This window comes from Aquarana catesbeiana, linkage group LG12, assembly GCF_042186555.1.
Source record: "Aquarana catesbeiana isolate 2022-GZ linkage group LG12, ASM4218655v1, whole genome shotgun sequence".
Classification (NCBI taxonomy): Eukaryota; Metazoa; Chordata; class Amphibia; order Anura; family Ranidae; genus Aquarana; species Aquarana catesbeiana.
In genome coordinates, this window is record NC_133335.1 from 202,299,965 (window position 1) to 202,321,468 (window position 21,504).

A 21,504-nucleotide genomic window follows, 5' to 3' on the forward strand; every position below is an offset into this window, starting at 1 on the left:
GTTCAGCAGCTGGATGCATTAGCAGGGGACAGGCAATCTCTGCCATTAGTAGGGACAGGAATAAACACTAATCCCATACACACACTAGGTGGGGCATCCTCTGTATCTATTGCACTGGAGCACACACACAGCATAAAAAAAAAAAATCTTTTTTTCCATCTCAGGAGGCTGGATCTCTCTCTCCTGTGCCCGGCCTCCTGTCTCCCTCCCTCTCTCTCTCTCACCCTCCCTCTCTCCTTTCTCTTTCTCTCTCTCTCTCTGCTCCAGCCTCCTTGTTTTCCTGCACAGCCCAGCCTCTTCTGCAAGCATTACCTTTGCAGTGTCTCCCTGTGCTGCATTACAGCCTCATCTGTATTCACTTATAACTAAGAAAGGTCTAAGGGAACCTTGGAGGCATTTGCTGCAATCCCCTCGCCTGATCCCTACGCTTTCCTCCCATTTATCCACTCTGCAGTTGCTCCTTCTGCAATGCTCTGCCTGGGGAGTATGCATTTGAAGATCTCTATGGCTCGCTGAAGAGTAGCCCACCCATAGCCCCCTTTCTCTCTCTCTCTACGCTGACAGGTAAGTGGCTGTTTAATCTGTTACCGGCGAATTAATCATTAAGCGTTGCCATCGATTATTGCCATTTTCATCCGCCTTAACCCTTCGCTTGCAGGGGCCTTCTCGGTAGTGAAGGAGTTGGGGAGCGGTGTCTGGTTCCACCGGTAGATCCCCCTTTAACTCCCACCCTCCTTCGCCACCCTATTCTGCACATTGCAAGCTGTCAAGATAATCCAGCACACATCTGCCTGTGGCTGCAGTACACACACACACACACACACACTGTCATCTTGCTATTTCACCTTATTACAACAGACTCCTTCCTGGGCTCTTACTGTATTCTTAGCAGCTGTGCCGTCTCATTTCGAATTTGCTCCTGCCATTTTATCATGTTCCCCAGGCGTTCCGCCTTGTCACATTGTACCGTGCTCCTTTGGAGTACACACACACACACACACACACACACCTACCTTACATGCAGACGATTGCATGTACACATACGTGCATGTACACGCCCACTTAAAAAAAGCACCCACACAAAAGGTAGATCCTCAGAAATCGATATCGCCACTTCAAAATTGGCTGAGGCATCTATACTGTCGTTGCGAAAGCCGGTAACTCACGGGGATGTCTTGGCGTCCGCGCCAACGAGCGATTTTTTTTTTCTTTTTTGCCGATTCGCAATTCTCTTGGCGTTTGCAAAATCTGATACTTTTTTCTGTACATCTAATAAAAAACTAAATGTGTATTGATTAAATACCGCATTTATTTGATAATTCCTCTAATGACAGATTCAGATTTAATCCATTTATAATAAATATATATAAGATTACAATAAATTTCAAAGATTATAATAAGATTCAGATTTAGGTCCCTCTGCGATTAGCGATCAATCATAAAGGCAAATCTGCATATTTTGTATTTTTATTTTTTCTACTAAATCCTTAAAAAAAAAAAAATCAAACGCCAAACACCATCTATAAAGAAATAAATACAGCTTAGGTAGCCATGATCAATTTGCACACCTTATCCAGTCACTGGGTTACACACGCGTGTGTGCGGACCTTCACACCCAAACACACATGCCTCCCCCAATGTACTGAAATCCCGATACACACCTGTACACAGAGACTCAAGCGTGTCTTACTGTACAACCAGCAAACACATAAGACACATTTTTTAATCTCGCCACCACTCCCTTTGCAATCTAGAGAGACTTCTTTTGTATACACTGGGTGTGACACATTGAAAATTATTTTCTTGCATAACACACAACACTGTCTTTTTTTTTAATGTAATATGCCTTTCCTCATAATAATTAATCATTCTGTCCTGTCATCCCTGTGTCATTAGCGTTAGTCTAAAATAAAGTATATAATTTTAATGATGGTCATCCACCATTCACTGCCCGGCAATAATCCTAAAGCTTGTCATGTAAAATAGAATCATCAATATTGGCACTGTTTAAATGAATAATAATGATATCATTAATTCTCTTTAATATTACAGCATTTGAAAATCGAATTGTCCTTTATATTCATCATGCTGGCAAAACTAGTGTCTGTGATCAATATTCTGTATTTAGAACCTTGATGTCATTCCAATGTGAATGGCTGGCTCTAAACCTGATTGCACTGTCATTTTAATAGCATTAGCAATCATTCACTGTCTGATGCAAGGTCCCTTTCCATTATAGGACGTGGGATTTCAGTCAAAGTATGTGGGGGAAATGTATGTTTCACATAGCAACCAATCGGAGCCCCGGCTTTCTACCGCCCGCTCCTGGTTCCGGAATGACAAGAATGAGAAATCTGGTTGCTATGGGCAGATCCTTTTATAAATCCGTGCAAATTCGTTTTTTGTTTTTTTTTTAGTATTTTTGATATTGTTGCTTTTTTTTTTTCATTCAAAAGTTTTTATTGTGATAAAGGTAACATACAGAAAAGAGTAGTTGTATACAGTGCAATACAACAGGATGGCCATACATTCATTTTTTTTTTTTTTTATGTATTTGTTCTGTTATGTACATATGTTCATTTTTGTTCCATTTTTTTTTTTATAAAGTCTCAAGTAGTTGTTTTATAGTTTTAGGGCTTATTCACACATGCACAGAGGGCTGTACACCATAGAAAACAAGCGTATTTGTAAAGCGCTACGTAAATTGACGGCGCTACAGTATAAGTATAAAATACAACGGGCCATACATTCATTCTTTTATTTTTTTTTTTATTTATTAAGTCTATTATGTACATATTTTCATTTTTGTTCCATTTTTTTGATAAAGTCTCAAGACAGGTTGGATTTTTAATACTAATCCAGTAGTTGTTTTATAGTTTTAGGGCTTATTCACACGTGCACAGAGGGCCGTACACCATAGAAAGCAAGCATTTTTGTAAAGCGCTGCGTAAATTGACGGCGCTACAGTATATAAGTATAAAATACAACGGATGGCCATACATTCATTGTTTTTTTTTAATTTTATTTATTAAGTCTATTATGTACATATTTGTATATTTATATATACATATGGGCACAGACTGTCATTGATTTGTACAGGCGGCTGTGTGCAAACGCCTGTGATTCCCGGGTACAGAAATAAGCTTGTTTTTTTTACAGTGAATGAGCCCTAAAGATTGTGATTTCTGGCAACGTTAAAAGAGAAGTGTGGTTTTGCTTTTTATTTCAGAATCATACTTACCTAAGTAGATGCTGCATCTATCCCCCGTCAGCTCTAAAACTGAGAACCGAGGGATCAAAGACTGCCAATCACTCGGTTCTGAGGGCTCTCTGTTCTACCCCCCACGCTCACTGGAGCGCTGGGCTGTGGAGGGAATGGGAGCAGCTGGCTCAGGCTCTCAGCGGCCCGCTGAGAGGCCAAGCTGGGTGCCGGTCCAGGCATGTGTGTGGATCCCCACCATATGGTCACGATCTTTGCCAAAGCCTGGACCAGCTCTGTGACATCAGCCGACAGCGGGCTTCAGCCAGCTGTCTGCTGAAAACTGGTCACAGGAGTGAAGAACGAACTGCACTCCTGGAAGCCACAGGAGAAGTACAGCCAAATGAGCTTTGGCTTTACTTCTCCTTTAATGCAGAACTCCAGGAATTATTTGTATCACATTTTTACATTGGTCAAGCTTGGCACCATGTAAGTATGCATTACTCATATCTGAAGGACCACTGGGGACACTGGAAATCACTGTATGAGTTGGCGCTACTACAGTTATAAGGGAGATCTTTTGGGTCTTGCTCAGGTTCTATGTAAGCGGCTGCCCACAGGAGGGTTGCCTGTGTGGCACCAACACTGTTCATAGAACACCCTATACTTTTTCAATAAATACAAGGCATTATTTGATTGGATGAGGTAGAGGACGGGTGGTGAGGTCACCATAATTGACACAAACAGCATAGCGGTGCTGAACAGGTGACCCCCTGTGCTCAGTGTGCAGTGGGGCAACCGCTCACATGGAACCTGAGCATAACTCAGAAGATCATGGCTATCACTGTTGGCTACAGTCAGATGGCCAGAGAAGGCCACCAGCAGGAATCAGTTGTAAACGTTGCCTGCACATACTGTGTGCTTGTACTCTGTAAAATGGTCAGTGCCACTGCTGTTTGCATGTAACCGCTCTTCTGAGTGGTTGCATGCGAATAGAGACTCCGACCAACCCTGGATGCATCCAGTGTGTGTCCATGGTTGGCCCATCTGCTGAGTTTTGGCTGCACTCAAACTGGCCGCAGCTAAATAAGTGACAGTTGCTGCGTCCAGAGGAGGGGTTTAGCCACATCAAACTATTTGCTGCTATTCGGCAGTCTGAATGTAGTCTGATACCGCCGATTAATTTCCAGCTTCCCAGTGGGCCATCAGGTATGAGTAAAGCAGCCCACAGATGACTCTTTTTTTTTTATTCAACCAGAGGGTTAAAATAAAAAAACGACCCCATTTTCCCATCCACACATTTTGAGGTGGATGGAGAGATCCTCCCTGCTGATCTATTGTATTATGACAGCAGGGAGACTTCCCCACCATCAGAATACAGTGATCAGGGTTACAGGCTATAGCCAGCAGCAGGGCCAGATTTAGACCTTGGGGGGCCTTAGAAGCTTTAGTTTCCTGGGGGGCCTCTTATGCCACATACACACGAGCAGACTTCTCGTCAGACTGAACTCCGACGGAGTTCCGACGGAGTTCTGCTGAAACTGACATGCCTACACACAATCACACCAAAGTCCGACCGTTTAGAACATGATGACGTATGACGGGACTAGAAAAAGGAAGTTCATAGCCAGTAGCCAATAGCTGCCCTTGTGTCGTTTTCGGTCCGTCGGACTAGCATACAGACAAAGGTTTTTTCGATAGGAATCGAGTCCGTCGGAAAGATTTGAAACATGTTCTATTTCTAGGTCCGTCGGAATTTTCGACAGAAAAGGTCCGATGAAGCCCACACACGATCGGAATGTCCTATGGAATCGTTCTGTCGGACATTTTCTGCCAGAAAGTCCGCTCGTGTGTACGCGGCATAAGACCCCTTTCCCACCAGCAGACTGATCGGGTCCACCTGTCCGTTTTTCAGGTGAGCCTGATTGGACCACTAATTGTTCTCTATGGGAAGGTGGATGTAAGCGGACATGTGTCTGTTTAAGCCGCCTACATCAGATCCGTGCGTCCCTGTTCACCGGTTCAGGTCCAAATTTGTGCCTGAATTCTCACCTAAATCTGGACAGAAGACGCCCAGGACCCTTTTTCAATGCGTACCCTGGCTGCCCCGGAGCTGTGTGAACCGGCTCCATTCAGAGCCAGTCAAACTCTCCTGTAATGCGAATTGGATGCGGTGAAAGTCCGCATATGTGTGAACGGAGCCTTACAGATGATGGCCAGCAAGATATTACTTACCAAGATACATTGTTACATAGTTAGTCCGGTTGAAAAAAGACCATCTAGTTCAACCAATAAAATATTTTTTTGTATTATTATTATTATGTATTTTATATTAATTTAAAGAGGAACTGCAGTCTGCTCACATAATTTGTAATAATTTTTAATTGTAAACATCTTTGCCATTCTGAAGCTTCCCTCCAACTACTTTGCATATCATTTCCTATATACTTCAATTCTGTACTTGCCAAATATGCTGCAGAAATCTCCCTCCACTAAGTCTGGCTACAGCCATTTTAACTGTGGGCAGCTGAAGCTGCTGCCTGTTCACTTCCTGGATTTACACAGACACACAGAGGCACTCCTCCAGCTCTTCAGCTCTGATTGGCCCTCTTATGACTCATTCCTTCCTCCCTTCCTGGCAAACTCTCATGATAGTGAGAGAGCTGTGCATGATGTCATAAGCCTAGGCTTTTTACCAGACAAATAACAGGAAGTGGGCTGTATAAGATATTTACTGGCAGAAAAAAAATGTTTTACTTTCCAAAGTTAAAACCACAAGGGCAGAAGATTTAATAGATGGAAAGTTGAAAAAATTACTGAAGGTCCGCTTTAATATTATTTATTTATTGTTTTATATTATTTTTGTATAGAAGGGGGGCCCTTCTCTGAGTGGGCCCAGGGCAGTTGACTCCTATGCCCCCTTATAAATCCATCACTGGCCAGCAGTGCTGATCAAGTGGCGGAAATCCGACAGGGTGGTTGTCGAGCAGTAGATTGACTTTTGTACAACCAGCCTGCCCATACATGGATCAAAATATGGCCGATTTCTGTTGAACCGGACGAATTTCGATACATGGCCAGCTTAATCCATACTTACATGGTGCCAAGCCGGCCCAACATGAGCATGCAATGCAGACCATTCCTGGAGTTCAGCTTTAACAGAGAAGTCCAGCCTGCGCTTTTTAGGCTGGGCTTCTCCTATGGGTCACAGGAGTACAATCCGTTTTGCACTCCTGTGACCAGTTTTCAGCAGAGAGCGGTCTAAAGTCCGCTCTCCGCTGACGTCTCCAAGATCAGTTGAGGCAGCGTGTAATCCCGACTTAGGAAGTCTGGATCCGCCAGCTGCCTTGACTGATGGCAGTCTCAGCGAGCCGCAGAGACGGCCGCTCCCCGGCCCTCCACAGCTCAGCACTCCAATGAGCGAGGAGGAGCAGAGCAGGAGGGATGCTGACTGACAGGCAGCAGCTCTCCGCTTGGGGAGGTGAGAGAACCGAGCCATCGGTGATGTTCGATGGCTCGGTTCTCAGTGAAGAGGCGGCGGAGGACAGATGCAGCATTGGTCTGATGCTGCTTCCACCTAGCTAAGTATGATTATGCAAAAAAAAACCCATACAGTAAAACCTTGGTTTGAGAGTAACTTGGAAGAGTTTTGCAAGACAAGCAAAATGGTTAAATACATTTTGACTTGATATACAAGCAATGTCTTGATATACAAGTAGTGTCATGTCACAACTGAGTATAAAAGAGAAGAGAGGCGCCTCTAAGTGTAGCAATATGGTTACCTTTAATGAAGGTACAACATTTAGAAACTCACATGGTTGATGATTAAAAGAGGCACATCTAAGTATGCAGGCATCTGGGGTAAAGCTGTCCACATAGACTGTCCTCCACACTGCCTATTGACGTTGTCCCTTCCACGCTGCGCTCCACGAGCGGTTCAAGCCTCGCTTTCAGATCGCTGTACTGCAGGGTAGTCTCCCAGTCACGATTGCAGACTGACAGTGGTGAGAGCCGGCGGTGGGGATGATGGTCTATGTGGACCACTTTACCCTGGATGCCTGTGCCATGATCCTCTTTTAATCATCAACCATGTGAGTTGCTAAATGTTGTACCTTCAATAAATGTAACCGCATTGCTACACTTAGAGGCGCCTCTCTTCTCTTTTATACCCTGGAGCTCCTGCTGGATTTTGCTTCTAATCCCCTTGTGGAGGCTTCCACTTGTGGATGGACATTTTATGGTTACACAACCTATTACATTGCTATAATCTTTTTATATGGACTATTAACTGAAGGACTTATGAATAAATGACTGTGAAACAGGGGCGTAACTAGAAATCACAGGACCCCATAGCAAAATGTTGTATGGGCCCACCCTCACCCAGGGGCGAGTCCAGAGTCTAGTCTCGGCAGGGGCACTGCCAGAAAAGAAGTTTTTTTGGGGGCAATTTATCAGGGAAATGGCTGATGTTGGCACTTCAATCATCACGGCACCATGGTTATTATAGTGTCAGGATGATTGAAACACATTATTTTTATTATTACATTGTTATAGAAAATGAAATAGTTCAACTCACCATAATGCAGAATCAGTGGGAGCCCCGAGTGTGTCACTTGCCACATCGCCTGCCACCAGATGCAGATTGTCACTTATCACACGTTGCAGATTATCACATGCCACGTCACCTGCCACAAGTTGCGGAATGTCACTTGCCACGTCACCTGCTACAAGTTACAGATTGTCCACTATCACCTGCCACACATTGCTGATTGTCCACTTGCCACATCACCTGCCACAAGTTACAGATTGTCACCCTCCACATCACCTGTCGCACATTGCAGATTGTCCACTTGCCATGTCACCTGCCACAAGTTGTGGATTGTCACTTGCCACAAGTTGCAAATTGTCCACCTGCCACATCACCTGCCACTCATTGCGGATTGTCACTTGCCACAAGTTGCGGCTTGTCCACTTGCCACGTCACCTGCCACACATTGCGGATTGTCACTTGCCACAAGTTGCAGCTTGTCCACTTGCCACGTCACCTGCCACACATTGCGGATTGTCACTTGCCACAAGTTGCGGATTGTCCACTTGCCACGTTACCTGCCACACATTGCGGATTGTCCACTTGCCACCTCACCTGCCACAAGTTGCAGATAGTCACTTTCCTGCTAAGGTGGGGAATGGGGATTGTCACTTCCTGTGTCCCAGTCTGAGTCAGGCAGCAGAGAGATGATGTCATCTCTCTGCTGCCTGCACAGTGAGTGAGGGCGGAACTGCCAGGATGCAGGGCGGGCACCGGGCAGTGAGAGATGATGTCATCTCTCTGCTTCGCCACCTGCTGATTGGCCAGTCCACCCACCGAACCTCCCAGCTGGCAGCTGCCCACCCATCCCTCCCCCCCCCCCCCGAGCCACCCAGCTGAGTCTGCTCGCACAGTCAGTGTGACTGTACGAGCGCCGAGCGGGTGAGCCACCGGGCAGCTCACCCGCCGCCCACTCACTTACAGTCCGACTCACCAGACCCTACTCTGCTGCGGGCCCCATAGCGCCCATGTGGGTCGCTATGGCGGTAGTTCCGCCACTGCTGTGAAACAAATCATTTGAGGTTTCATTATGTCTTATGGGAAAATTCTCTTTGATATACAAGTGCTTTGGATTACAAGCATGTTTCTGGAACTAATTATGCTCGCAATCCAAGGTTTTACTGTACTTCTCTTTTAAACATTTTTCTAAAACAATCTACAAATTGTCTGTATAGTTTGCAGGAATAATTGGTACACTCTGTACTGTATATCATTATCCATTTTGTGATTTTTGTTTCCCCGTCTGTGAATAGCTACCAGTCAGAAACATGTCAGAGGTTAGTCTAACATCTGCTGTTTGATCTTATTCTGCTATGCAGGCCCAGTAGCCTGCAGCTGAGGTCACAAAGACGGAGCACAATGAGAGCCATATTTAAATATCCCCTCCAGCATAAAAAAAAAAAAAAAAAATAGCAATCCACTGGTATTTAATATGACGCTGTCATCCTGACAGCGAAAGGCGTGATTCCTGTAAAAACAAGGAGGGTGGTGGCGGAGGGGGTGCTTGAAGAAGTTCAAACTCTGATGATCTGAGTGGGCGGAAATTTAGATTAAGGGGGTGCAGCGATATCACAGACATATATTTAGGGAATGCAGCGGCTGAACGGCTTTCTTTGTGCTGTGGCTGTTCTTGCTCAATGTGTATGTTGAAAGACTTTTCCACTCTGCAAATAAAAGAGCATTTTGACAAGATAAACTGCCCATCCGCCTATTCTCTATGTTGCCGCAGGGGTCAGGAGTGTGCGGCTGGCAGTGGAACAGGTTGAAGGGGCAGGGTCTCCTACAAGTTTACTCTGTGTGTTTGTATAGATTGCAGAGCACAGATAGGGTGCATCTGTCACCAAACGCGGACGCAGAGTCATGCCAAAACGCAGTACGAGTTTGCATTAAATATTGTGTTATTGTTGTGTTTATAGATTCTGTGAAGACGCATGTGGTTTTTCTGTTCTGTATGGAAACTGTCTTTTCACGCCATCCTAGAAACCTTGTTTTGATCTGTCCATGTAGCTATGTGAAGGTGTTATAGCTATTGTAACCCCCCCCCCCCCCCCCCCCAAAAAAAAGAAAATACATTCTTCAGGGGATGTGCTACAAGACACTAGAGGTTTTTATTATTTTCACTTTGAATATTTATTTTCAAATAATCCTAAGCACTGGTTTACACCCGTGCGACTCCATTTGCGGCAATGAAACCGTTCAAGTCGCAGCGATTTTGAAAAAGGGTTCCTGCACTATTTCTGAGATTATAGCATAGCTCCCAACTGTCCCTGATTTCGAGGGACTGTCCCTGATTTGAAGCAATGGTCCCTCTGTCCCTCTTTCATCCTCATTTGTCCCTCATTTTGGTCTGATCTATATAGTTGTATATAAAATGCACTTTGTATCTATCAAAAAGTGTTTCCCAGTGCTAAACCTTTCATCTGATTTCTAAATTGCTGCATTTGTAAATTCCAAAAGCCAATATAAAGGAATAGTAGTGGTAAAAAAAAGCACTTGTGGGTTTAACCAATCTTGTTTTTTGGATAATTCTCCTTTAAGGGGGCGTGGCAAGGGGCGTGCCCTATGCCTGCATACTTTTGCTGATAGGTGTCCCTCATTCCCATCTCAAAAAGTTGGGAGGTATGATTATAGTGCGACGTACATGGACATCTGTTAAATGAAGTCGCACAGACGTCAGCAAGCCGCACATGAAATCGCACTGATAGTCAGCACTTTTGGCATGTCATTTTTTTGGGGGAGGAGCGGGTACCCTGTTTTTAGAGGCACCCAGCTCCCACTTCCTCCCCCGGCGCTGCGGTGCTGGAAGGAAGATCACATTTCCCCCCTGCTTCCCTGCAATCTTCTGGGACACGTCACAGGTCCCAGAAGATTGCCCGGCCATTCACAGCTGGGTGCCCACAGTTAGAATACCGGCGCCTCGAAGAGAAGAGCGGGAGAAGCGAGGCTTCCTGCACCCGCATCACTGGACCATGGAACAGGTGCGTGTCTGATATTTAAAAGTCAGCAGCTACACTTTTTGTAGCTGCTGAATTTTAAATGGGTGGAACTCCACGTTAAGGCCTCTTGCACACTGTACTGATGTATGAGCATCAGACATTCCTGGCAGAAAAAAACTTGAGGATGGGCTGTATATCTTGCAAGTATGCACACACATGCATAACAATTCTTCTAGCTTTATTTTAAAGCGGAAGTAAACCGCACCAAAAAAGAAAAAAAAATATGGACCCTGGGCGGTTTAGGCCATGATGTGTAGTATGCACCGCATACTAGCACATTATGACAGGCTTACCTGAACACGAAGCCCTCCAGTGGTATGCTGTCACAGCGCTTCCAACTTCACCCGGTCTAACTTCCGGGTTCGTGGGCCCGTGGAACGCACACCGGAAGTGACGTCACCGGAAGGATGGAGGGCCAGACAAAAAGGCAAGAAACTAGGCTAGGCTGCCCTGCCTTCTCGTCTGGCTCTCCATGCTTCCAGTGATGTGACTTCCAGTGGGGCGTTCCACGCTGGTTAATGTGCCTTCCCGGGGCTCCTCCAGGCTCCTGAGCCGGCCATTCGTCTCTCCCTGCAGCTGGAACCTTTCACAATGGTCATGCAGGTCAGATCTAGGAGCAATCTACACCACTACACTCTGCACCAGATGAGCTTTTTAATTTTATATTTCTTGTGAGTGTTTTTTATCCATTGCCATTAAAACTTTTAACTGGGATAAGGCAAATAGCTGGCACTTCCTTCCCTTTGTTCTTACAACTTAAAGTGTAAAATCACCTTTTCAGAAAAATTAGGTGAGCTAACACCGTCCACCCTCCCCTCCACCCCTGTTCCCCACTGTACTTACGTGCGTGATGTGCTATCAGTGCCCACGCAGCTGTTGCAGAGGTCCGGGGGATCTAAAATCCCTGCTCTTCTCTCGCCTCTTCCTGCAGAGCTTTCTAGATGGATCAGAACGATTCTGATTGGTCAGCGCTGACACAGAGCAACACTCTGATCGGTCTCGGAAACACTGCAGGAAGAAGAGGAGGGATTTCCAATCCCTGGACCGCTACACTGGCTGCATGGCACTGACAGCTAATCACTCACAGAGGCAAGTACAGTGGGGACTGGAGAATGGGAAGATTTTACTGAAAAGGTTTAGCTAAAACAAGCTAATCAAAGCGGTGTATCCCCTGAGAATGTGCATGCACACGAAACGTGTTGGGCGGAGCCTTACGTGCTGACATTTCTGGATCCCGGATCAGCGCCCCCCTTAGTAAATATGGGCGCATCTGTTTGTTTGTGCAATGTGGAGGTCTATGCTCGTTTTAACAAACTCTTTTTTAATAAATACTACACTTTATACTTAGTCCTTGGGCTCCGTGTCGTGAGCATTTTTTACATAGGGCTCCACTCTGGATACATTTTGTCTATGCTGAACATCAAAGTAAGGAGGCTCTGTGAGGTGGATGTGACAGTGACAGATGTTCATTAGCATTCCAATGAGTGCGTAGTGGTGGAGGTTTTATACATTGGATGCAGTACTTATCTGCTGCATTAAAAATCACCTATTTTGGAGGTCATAAGTGGATGTGGTTTGATATGCCGACATTCATTTAACTTTTTATAATGTATAATAGCACTCGCACTTTATGGTCACTCTATTGGCATTTCTAATACATTTTTTATTATAATCTTTTGGATTGATGCACTTATTTATTTATGCACTTTTGATTGTGTGAATTTTTAATAGATCATAAATGCACTTTATGTTATGCACTGCACTGTTTTTGATATACTTTGATTTTAGGTAGGTTTTTTTGTGCAAGCTGCTCTGGTCTGAGTGCTAACAGTTTTTTTTATACTTGAAAAAAAAAATTAAAAAATTAAACTTCTGCTTAGAGAAATACAGGGGTGGGGTTTCCATATACAATGTATACACAGAAACATGGTTTTTAAAAATTTAAACAAATAGTGTGCTGAGAAATCTGTCCACAAATTCAGTTCTTCGCAGACCACAACAATGATCCAGCCTTGGTAATCAGTCTGCCAATACTGCTGACAAAGTGGCCCATGCTAATACCAATGACTGGCAGAGTGACTACATTAACACCGTTGCTTTTTTGTCTGTTGCTGATGCTTGCTGCATCTTTAGTACAGTTTCCAGTAAAATGAGGAATGATGGTAAACCCATATGAAGTGCACCTGGAATGTCCAATGCTAAAACTGCTGAGTATGGAAAGTGAATGTATGGGAGCAAGTGACCCTTCTGTCTACCATCCTCTATTATTATTGTAGGGGGGGGAATTATTACTGCAAGCTGGTATCTGTGCTGAATGCAGGTGCCCGATAACATGCCACATACACATCATAGATACACTCACCAACCACTTTATTAGGTACACCTTGCTAGTACTGGGTTGGACCCCCTTTTGCCTTCAGAACTGCCTTAATTCTTGGTGGCATAGATTCAACAAGGTGTTGGAAACATTCCTCCGAGATTTTGGTCCATGTTGAAATGATGGCATCACGCAGTTGCTGCAGATTTGTTGGCTGCACATCCAGGGCTTTTTTTCAGCGGGAACGTGGGGGAACGCAGTTCCGGCACCTCCTGCACTGAATGTTTGTAATGGCAAAGGGTGCTGGGTTGTAGATGGGATATCTGTTGATGGGAGGAATCTACTGTTGAGGGAAGGGTCTATTGTTGTTGGCTGCTGGAGGGTCTATTGATGCTGGCTGCTGGGGGGATCTATTGTTGCTCGGGTCCAATTGTTGCTGGGAGGGATCTACTGATGAGAGAGGGGTTTATTGTTGCTGGCTGCTGGAGGGTCTATTGATGCTGGCTGTTGGGAGATCTGTTGTTGCTGACAAGGGTCTATTGTTGCTGGGGTGGATCTGTTGTTGCTAGGGTGGATCTTTTGTTACTGGAAGGTCATTTTGTCTATTGTCTATTGTTGAAAGGGAGCATCTATTGTTGAAAAAAGGGTGTTTATCTTAATGCTTATTATAAAATCTAGACAAATCACTTAGCACCACAAAATGATACTTGGTTCTGTATTCTCTAAAAAGGGCCATACAGAAAGGTGGGATGGAACCAAGGGACGGTGCTAGGGGGGCGAAGACAAGGGGTGACTTGAAAAGGGGAGTTCCTGAACCTATTCTCTAAGAAAAAAAGCCCTGTGCACATCCATTATGCAAATCTCATGTTCCACCACATCCCAAAGGTGCTCTATTGGATTGAGATCTGGTGACTGTGGAGGCCATTAGAGAAGGGCAATGCAAGATCAGATTAAGGGTATATGGGGTTTCTCAGCCAATGGGCAGGGTTTTCTTGAATCCCGTGGCCTGCTAGGAGAACCTATATATTTGAGTGGAGTCATATGATCGGGGTTCTGTGCCACCTGGATGGCTGTCTGGGTGGATGAGTGTTGTAATGCCCAGGCTGCTAGGCCGGAGCTGGGCCTATCCTGGGCACATCTGGCTGCTAGGCTGTCTGCGGCCCTATTCAGAAGAGAGCAGCGTAGGGTTGGGATTGCGGCTTGCAGTCCAACCAGAAGTGCCGGTTCTGCCGGTTGGAGAACCTGTCGCGGTCGGAGGTAGAGGGGAAGCTGTCGCCACTAAGGGACCATCCACCTTATTACCAGGGACCACAGTGAGTAGCTGAAGCAAGTACCGGAGCAGAATTCTCACCAACCGGGTACGATGAAGAATCGGGAAACTTCAGCGGGTATCAGGCCAGGGACCCAGCCAGCGGAGGGGACGCTTGCAGAGCAGCCTTGTGTGTCAAGCCAGGGACCAAGCAGGCCAGTGGGGGGAAGCTTGAGAAGTATCTTGAGAGGCTTGAGAAGTATCTTGAGTGCCAAGCTAGGGACCCAGCAGAGAAGCGGGGGCGACGCTTGAGGAAGATACTAGAGTGAAGATTGGAGGAGCTCATGGGATTCAGTGGCAGTGAATCATATAGTCTAGTAAGAGAGACTGGGAGCTTAGTGGGCTGAAGAACTACAAGAAGTGATTGTAGTGGAAGTGAAGGAACTGCTACACCTTGTGTTAGAAACTGTTAAAGACTGTTGCCATAGGGGACAGCATTCCTACACATGCAAATGTTGCGTCTGCTAAAAGGCCTTTCCCTGCATGGCTGTCTTCCTGTTGAAGTCTCGGAGTCTGCCAATTAACATTGCAACTACCTAAGGGTGTCCTGGCCCTAACCCTCTCTCCCAAAGTTCTGTTAAGAGAAATAAAAATATCTTTGCATTCAAGAAGTGTCTGGTGCCCAATGAATCTGCCTTGCATTACACCCACTGTGCCTTACAACCCACCACATACAGAAGGATGTCAGCTATCTCTGGCCCTGTAGATCCCCATTAGGCTGGAGGAGGCCGGGGATCTTGCTACATGTACCACTTTGTGTTGGTCTATCACATGAAATCCCAATAAAATACATTTACAATTTTGGTTGTAACAGGACAAAATGTGGAAAATTTCAAGAGGTATGAATACTTTTTCAAGGCACTCTATCTGTAGTGTTTACTTATCTCTCTCCAAAGTCTTAAGTCCTGTGTCTTTCTGCTCTTTTGTTCCTCTGTTATCAGCATGATAACTTCTGACAAATTCTCCAACACCCAAAATAAAACCAGCCTGAAATTTGTGGGTGCTATAAATAGATTAGCAGAGAGCTTGTCTTGTCACAACACAGCTCTGCACATTCCTTTCTTCCTCTACCAATGTGGAGTGGGGGGGTGTGCTTTTCCTCCAATCAGCTGTCACACAGTGTATGCCAAGAATCCACTCCTACTGCTGAATGAGGAAGTAAAAATTCAAACATGATGTTAGAATTGTAAAGAATATAGCAAGCTGAAGACTGCAGATCTGCATGTAAAACTTATGTAGGGAGATTTGTTTCATCTCTGTGTATCATATGAGGCTGTTCACTTTACTGGGTATAGGAGAGGGTTTACATCCACTTTAAATCCCCTTTCTTTCCCATTCTGATGCACGGTTTGAACTTCAGAAAGTCATCTTCACCACGTCTAGATGCCTAAATGCATTGAGTTGCTGCCATGTGATTGGCTGATTAGCAATTTGTGTTACCAGGCAATTGAACAGGTGTACCAAATAAAGTGGTCGGTGAGTGTATGTCGCAGGTCTGCACTGGTGTTCAAAGGATGGAATGAGTTCCCCTCCACACTTCCATTTGCAGGTTTAACCAACTTGCAGGTAAAAGCACAGAAAAATCAAGTGTTATTAATGCCTATTATCAGTATTCTCCTTTCCATTAATTTTTTTAAAAATTCAATTACGATCAATTTAATCAATTACTAGAAAATCAGACTACTTCAGGAAAAGTCAATTTCCTAGCGCAGCCCCCACATATTTCATGTCATAACCCTCTCCTCTTTAAAGGCTGGTACCAGATGACATTTGGTCAGTGTCAATGGCGTCGCTAGGTGGTGGCTATTGGGGCTATAGCCCCAAATCTGGGATTCCTAGCCCCGGATGTCTTAGCTGTTGCAGCCTTTGAGTATAATGAAAGTCTAGTCAGCAGCGAGAGTCGTATTTTACCTTCTGTGTGATCTGACCAGAGCGACACCGTCCTCTGCACTGTTACCGGCAGACTGCGGAGTGATATGCCTGAGGGCAGCAGCAGGAGACCCGCCGTGGTGCTGGATCTCGGCTTGCATCAAGCTGACATGGCGACGCCCACTAATCTACTGCCTCCAGAGTCACACTGGGATTATGCCTAAGGGCAGCAGAGCAGAAGAATGGCCTCTCTCTCTGTATTGTAAGGGGAGGCTCTCTGTGTTTTATATATATATATATATATATATATATATAAATGTTATATACATGCATATGCCCACCCAAGCGTATGACTTTCTTTACTTCGCAGCTATGGGCTCTAGCCCCAAATCTTTTTTACACCTAGCAACACCCTAGTCAGTGTGTACATCAGCCTTTCCGCAGAAGCCAGTCATTTTAATCGAACTGGCATGCTGAAAAGATCAACATCCAATCAACGCTGGCAGCCAATGGCTGTGAGCGCTGGTCAGTGTGTTCCGGCGGGGGGGTCTGTCCTCCTTTCAGAACACGATAGCTCAGCGGGGGTGGGGGGGGTGGGGGTCGCTACACTAACATCGCTTAGTTAGTACAGTGGCCTCTCCGTTTTTTTCATTCAGCCCGCTGGGTTGAACATAGAAAGGACGACACTAAGCTAAGCAGGGCAATAACTTCTCCGCAGGATGTGGAAACCTTGCAAGAAGATCTGAACAAATTAATGGGGTGGACAACTACATGGCAAATGAGGTTTAATGTATAAAAATGTAACATAATGCATTTGGGTGGCAAAAATATGAATGCAATCTATACACTGGGGGGAGAACCTCTGGGGGAATCTAGGATGGAAAAGGATCTGGGGGTCCTAGTAGATGATAGGCTCAGCAATGGCATGCAATGCCAACCTGCTGCTAACAAAGCAAACAGAATATTGGCATTAAAAAGGGGATCTCCAGAGATAAAACGGTAATTCTCCCGCTCTACAAGACTCTGGTCTGGCCGCACCTGGAGTATGCTGTCCAGTTCTGGGTACCAGTCCTCAGGAAGGATGTACTGGAAATGGAGCGATTACAAAGAAGGGCAACAAAGCTAAAAAAGGGTCTGCAGGATATTAGTTATGAAGAAAGGTTGCGAGCACTGAACTTATTCTCTCTGGAGAAGAGACGCTTTAGAGGGGATATGATTTCAATATACAAATACCGTACTGGTGACCCCACAATAGGGATACAACTTTCTTGCGGAAGGGAGTTTTATAAGATACGCGGCCATTCATTAAAATTTGAAAAAAAGAGGTTTAACCTTAAACTACGTAGAGGGTTCTTTACTGTAAGAGCGGCAAGGATGTGGAATTCCCTTCCACAGGCGGTGGTCTCAGCGGGGAGCATTGATAGTTTCAAAAAACTATTAGATAAGCATCTGAACGACCACAACATACAGGGATATACAATGTTATACTGACATATAATCACACATAGGTTGGACTTGATGGACTTGTGTCTTTTTTCAACCTCACCTACTATGTAACTTCTAGTGTGTACCTAGCATAGGAGGGTCTAATTTCTGTCTGTGCTGGCCCCCCTCTACCCCTCCCTTCACTTCCCTACATAAACTTCTATGCCAGGGGAAAGGTGAAGGGGAATACTATGGAGTTTTACCTGAGTGACAGCTTTGAGTCTCCTGGGGTTGCTGACATCACATCCAAGATGGTGGTGCCCAGCAGCAGTCGCAAGATTTTTGGATGTCTACACAAGGGAAGCTTTTAAAGGAGATACAGTGGAACCTCGGATTACGAGCATAATCCGTTCCAGGATTATGCTCGTAATCCAAAGTACTCACATATCAAAGCAAGTTTTCCCATTGAAGTCAATGGAAACGAAAATAATTTGTTCCGCATTGACTTCAATGGGATGCAATACCGCATGCGGCCAGAGGCGGGGGGGGGGGGGGGGGGGGGGGGCACCGGAGAGCCTCGGAGACGGGCGAAAAGGCCCGAGGAAACTTCGGCTGACCTCAGCAAACCTCAGAAAGACTTCCTACCCAAGATTTGCCAAGGTCAGCCGCGCTGTACTCGGGCCTTTCTGTGCATTTCTGAACGTGACGTTTGGCTCTGCTCCGACGCCCCCCCACCTCAGGCCAAACGCGGTACTGCACACCATGGCCTGAATCGTGCTCGTTTTGCGAGACAACACTCGCAAACCGAGTTACGATTTTTTAAAATACAGTGCTGGTATTGCGAAACGCTCGTTAACCGTGTTACTCGCAATCCGAGGTTCCACTGTAACAGGCATAAAATACTGTATATTAAATACACATATAATCTTGTGGGAATAGTTTTTTTTTTAAATGAAGGTGACAGGTGCTCTTTAAGGGAGTCTATAGTGATTTTCCTATTGAAGAGCCTTTCCTGGACTTGAATTGGAGCCAAAGTTTGTAACGGTGTTGAGGGACAATATCCTTTAGAGTGATCGATGCACCACTGCCTTGGCTGATGCCCAGAGCCAGATGTGGCCTGGAGCAGAAAGCTGCAGTTGTACTGTTGGCCAATATAGCATAATATTAGTGACTAATAAATTCATAATTTTAAAGTACAGGTGCACTGCAGCTCTAAGAAAGATTTAAAAAGGACAAAGGACCCTATTTTGCCAATATAAAGTTAGATGAGAAAAGAAATAGTTTCTTTTGCAAAAGAGTTTTACCAAAATACAAAATTGAATCTAAAAAACAGATTACCGGACTAGGTGAGATTTGGCAACCCTGGGTTCATAAATACTCACCTCCTGATTTTGTCGCCTCCCTTTTGGGGCCCCCTTCCCGCCGACCGTACGCAGATATGCGTACTCGGCTTTCCGGGGTTATACCGGGATGATGCCCGCAGCTGCAGGCATCATCCCGGTACCGTTGTTTCCAGCGGGCGATCGGCTACCCGGTTGTTATACCGGAGGAGCGGGTGGGGACATCCCCCCCCTCCCGCCGCTGTTACCGAGCCTCCCGTGCAATTGGGAGGCCCGGTGTCCGATCGGGTATCTTCGGCAGCTGGGGGCGGGCTGGAATGAAGCTGTGAGCGGCTTCGTTCCAGCCTTCTCGTTGTAAACGCGGAAGGGACGTCATGACGTCACTTCCCGTTTACTCGGCTGCCAATGGCGCCGAATTTAAAAAAGTACACAGTATTCAGAATCGCCGTTTTCGGCAATCTGAATACTTTGAAGTGTAAAGGAGGGATGGGGGGTCTTTTAGACCCCCACCCGATCCCTCCATAAAGAGTACCTGTCACCACCTATTACTGTCACAAGGGATGTTTACATTCCTTGTGACAGCAATAAAAGTAAAAAAAAAATTTTTTTTTTAAAACACAATTTATAAAGTAAAAAAAATAATAAAATAAATAAAAAGAAAAAAAATTTTTTAAGTGCCCCTGTCCCCGCAAGCTCGCGCAGCGAAGAAAACGCATACGGAAGTCGCGCACGCATATGTAAACGGTGTTCAAATCACACATGTGAGGTATCGCCGCGATCGTCAGAGCAAGAGCAATAATTCTAGCCCTAGACCTCCTCTGTAACTCTAACCTGGTAACCGTAAAAAAAATTTAAAGCGTCGCCTATGGAAATTCATAGGTACCGTAGTTTGTCGCCATTCCACGAGTGCGTGCAATTATAAAGGGTGACATGTTTGGTATCTATTTACTCGGCGTAACATCATCTTTCACATTATACAAAAAAATTGGAGTAACTTTACTGTTTGGATTTTTTAAAATTCATGAAAGTGTCCCTTTTCCAAAAATTTGCGTTTAAAACACCGCAGCACAAATACCGTGTGATAAAAAATATTGCAACAATCGCCATTTTATTCTCTAGATTCTCTGCTAAAAAAATATATATAATGTTTGGGTACTCTAATTAATTTTCTAGCAAAAAATACAGATTTTAACTTGTAAACACCAAATTTCTTAAATAGGCTTAGTCATGAAAGGGTTAACCAATCCTCTAACCTTATCACCTGTTTAACTCTCCATCCTCTCTTCCCTCTTTCTTTTCTGGATGACTTAAGCCTATTAAGCCTAGCGCAATAGAAACCGGCTGACATTTGGCCCATGTGTATGGCGGCCAGCTTCTGTTCAAGGCACATGACCAAAAAAAGGCCTGCTGACCGCCTCCCACTCAGTGCTCTCAGCCAATGAGTGTTCTGGCGGGGGGCCGTCTCCCTGTCAGAATGCAATAGAACATCAGGGGAGATTGCTGTACTAACATTGGATTGTTATAGAACAAAGAGAAACACTCCCTAAATGGGACTTTTACAGGCCACCAACTCTGATGTAAGAATAAATATCTTTAATTTATTAAATGTAAATCTAGACAATGTAATCATGGATAAAAAGACGTGTAACGTCTACACCAGGGGTCTTCAAACTACGGCCCTCCAGTTGTTCAGGAACTACAATTCCCATCATGCCTAGTCATGTCTGTGAATGTCAGTTTTACAATGCCTCATGGGATGTGTAGTTCTACAACAGCTGGAGGGCCGTAGTTTGAGGATCCCTGGTCTACACAATACATACATACAACAAAAAACAAAACCCTGAACCAATCATAAAATACAAAATGACATAAGTACTCTCCGATGGGTATTGTACCCTGATACCTGACGCGTTTCCAGTTTTTTACACCTTCATCAGGGGTAGAGAGTGGAGTATAGTCAAATATATTTTAGTTCAGTCGGTGCTTATGAAGGGTAATCAGGAACAGCGTGTCGCTAGAGCTTCAAATGTTGCTGCTTAGTGAGCGGATAATATCCAGAAGTCCCTGGTTTCATATGTCCTGTGGATACTAAGATCCTGCGTGGAGCGTCCCTCCTCTGTGTCAGATGGTACTGTAGATCTTAGTATCCAGAGGACATATGAAACCAGGGACTTCTGCATATTATCCGCTCACTAAGCAGCTACATTTGAAGCTCTAGCGACACGCTGTTCCTGATTACCCTTCATAAGCACTGACTGAACTAAAATATATTCTACTATACTCCACTCTCTACCCCTGATGAAGGTGTAAAAAACTTGAAACGCGTCGGGTATCAGGGTACACTACCCATCGGAGAATACTTATGTCATTTTGTATTTTATCATTGGTTCGGTGTTTTGTTTTTCGTTTGATGTATGTATGTATTGTATAGACGTTACACGTCTTTTTATCCATAATTACA

General features: G+C 44.9%; 1 protein-coding gene across 8 annotated transcripts in view; it reads left to right on the forward strand.

The window, feature by feature from the left end:
* The first annotated feature begins 206 nt into the window (after positions 1–206).
* Positions 207–21,504, forward strand: part of EPB41L1 (erythrocyte membrane protein band 4.1 like 1) — a 223,362-nt gene continuing 202,064 nt past the window's right edge. For 4 of the 8 annotated variants that reach the window (XM_073606507.1, XM_073606510.1, XM_073606508.1 and 1 more), the window contains exon 1: positions 213–564. The gene's annotated coding sequence lies outside the window, so the exon portion shown is untranslated. Of the gene's footprint in view, positions 565–21,504 lie in introns of all 8 variants that reach the window. The other 4 variants (XM_073606505.1, XM_073606503.1, XM_073606506.1 and 1 more) reach the window with 4 other exon arrangements.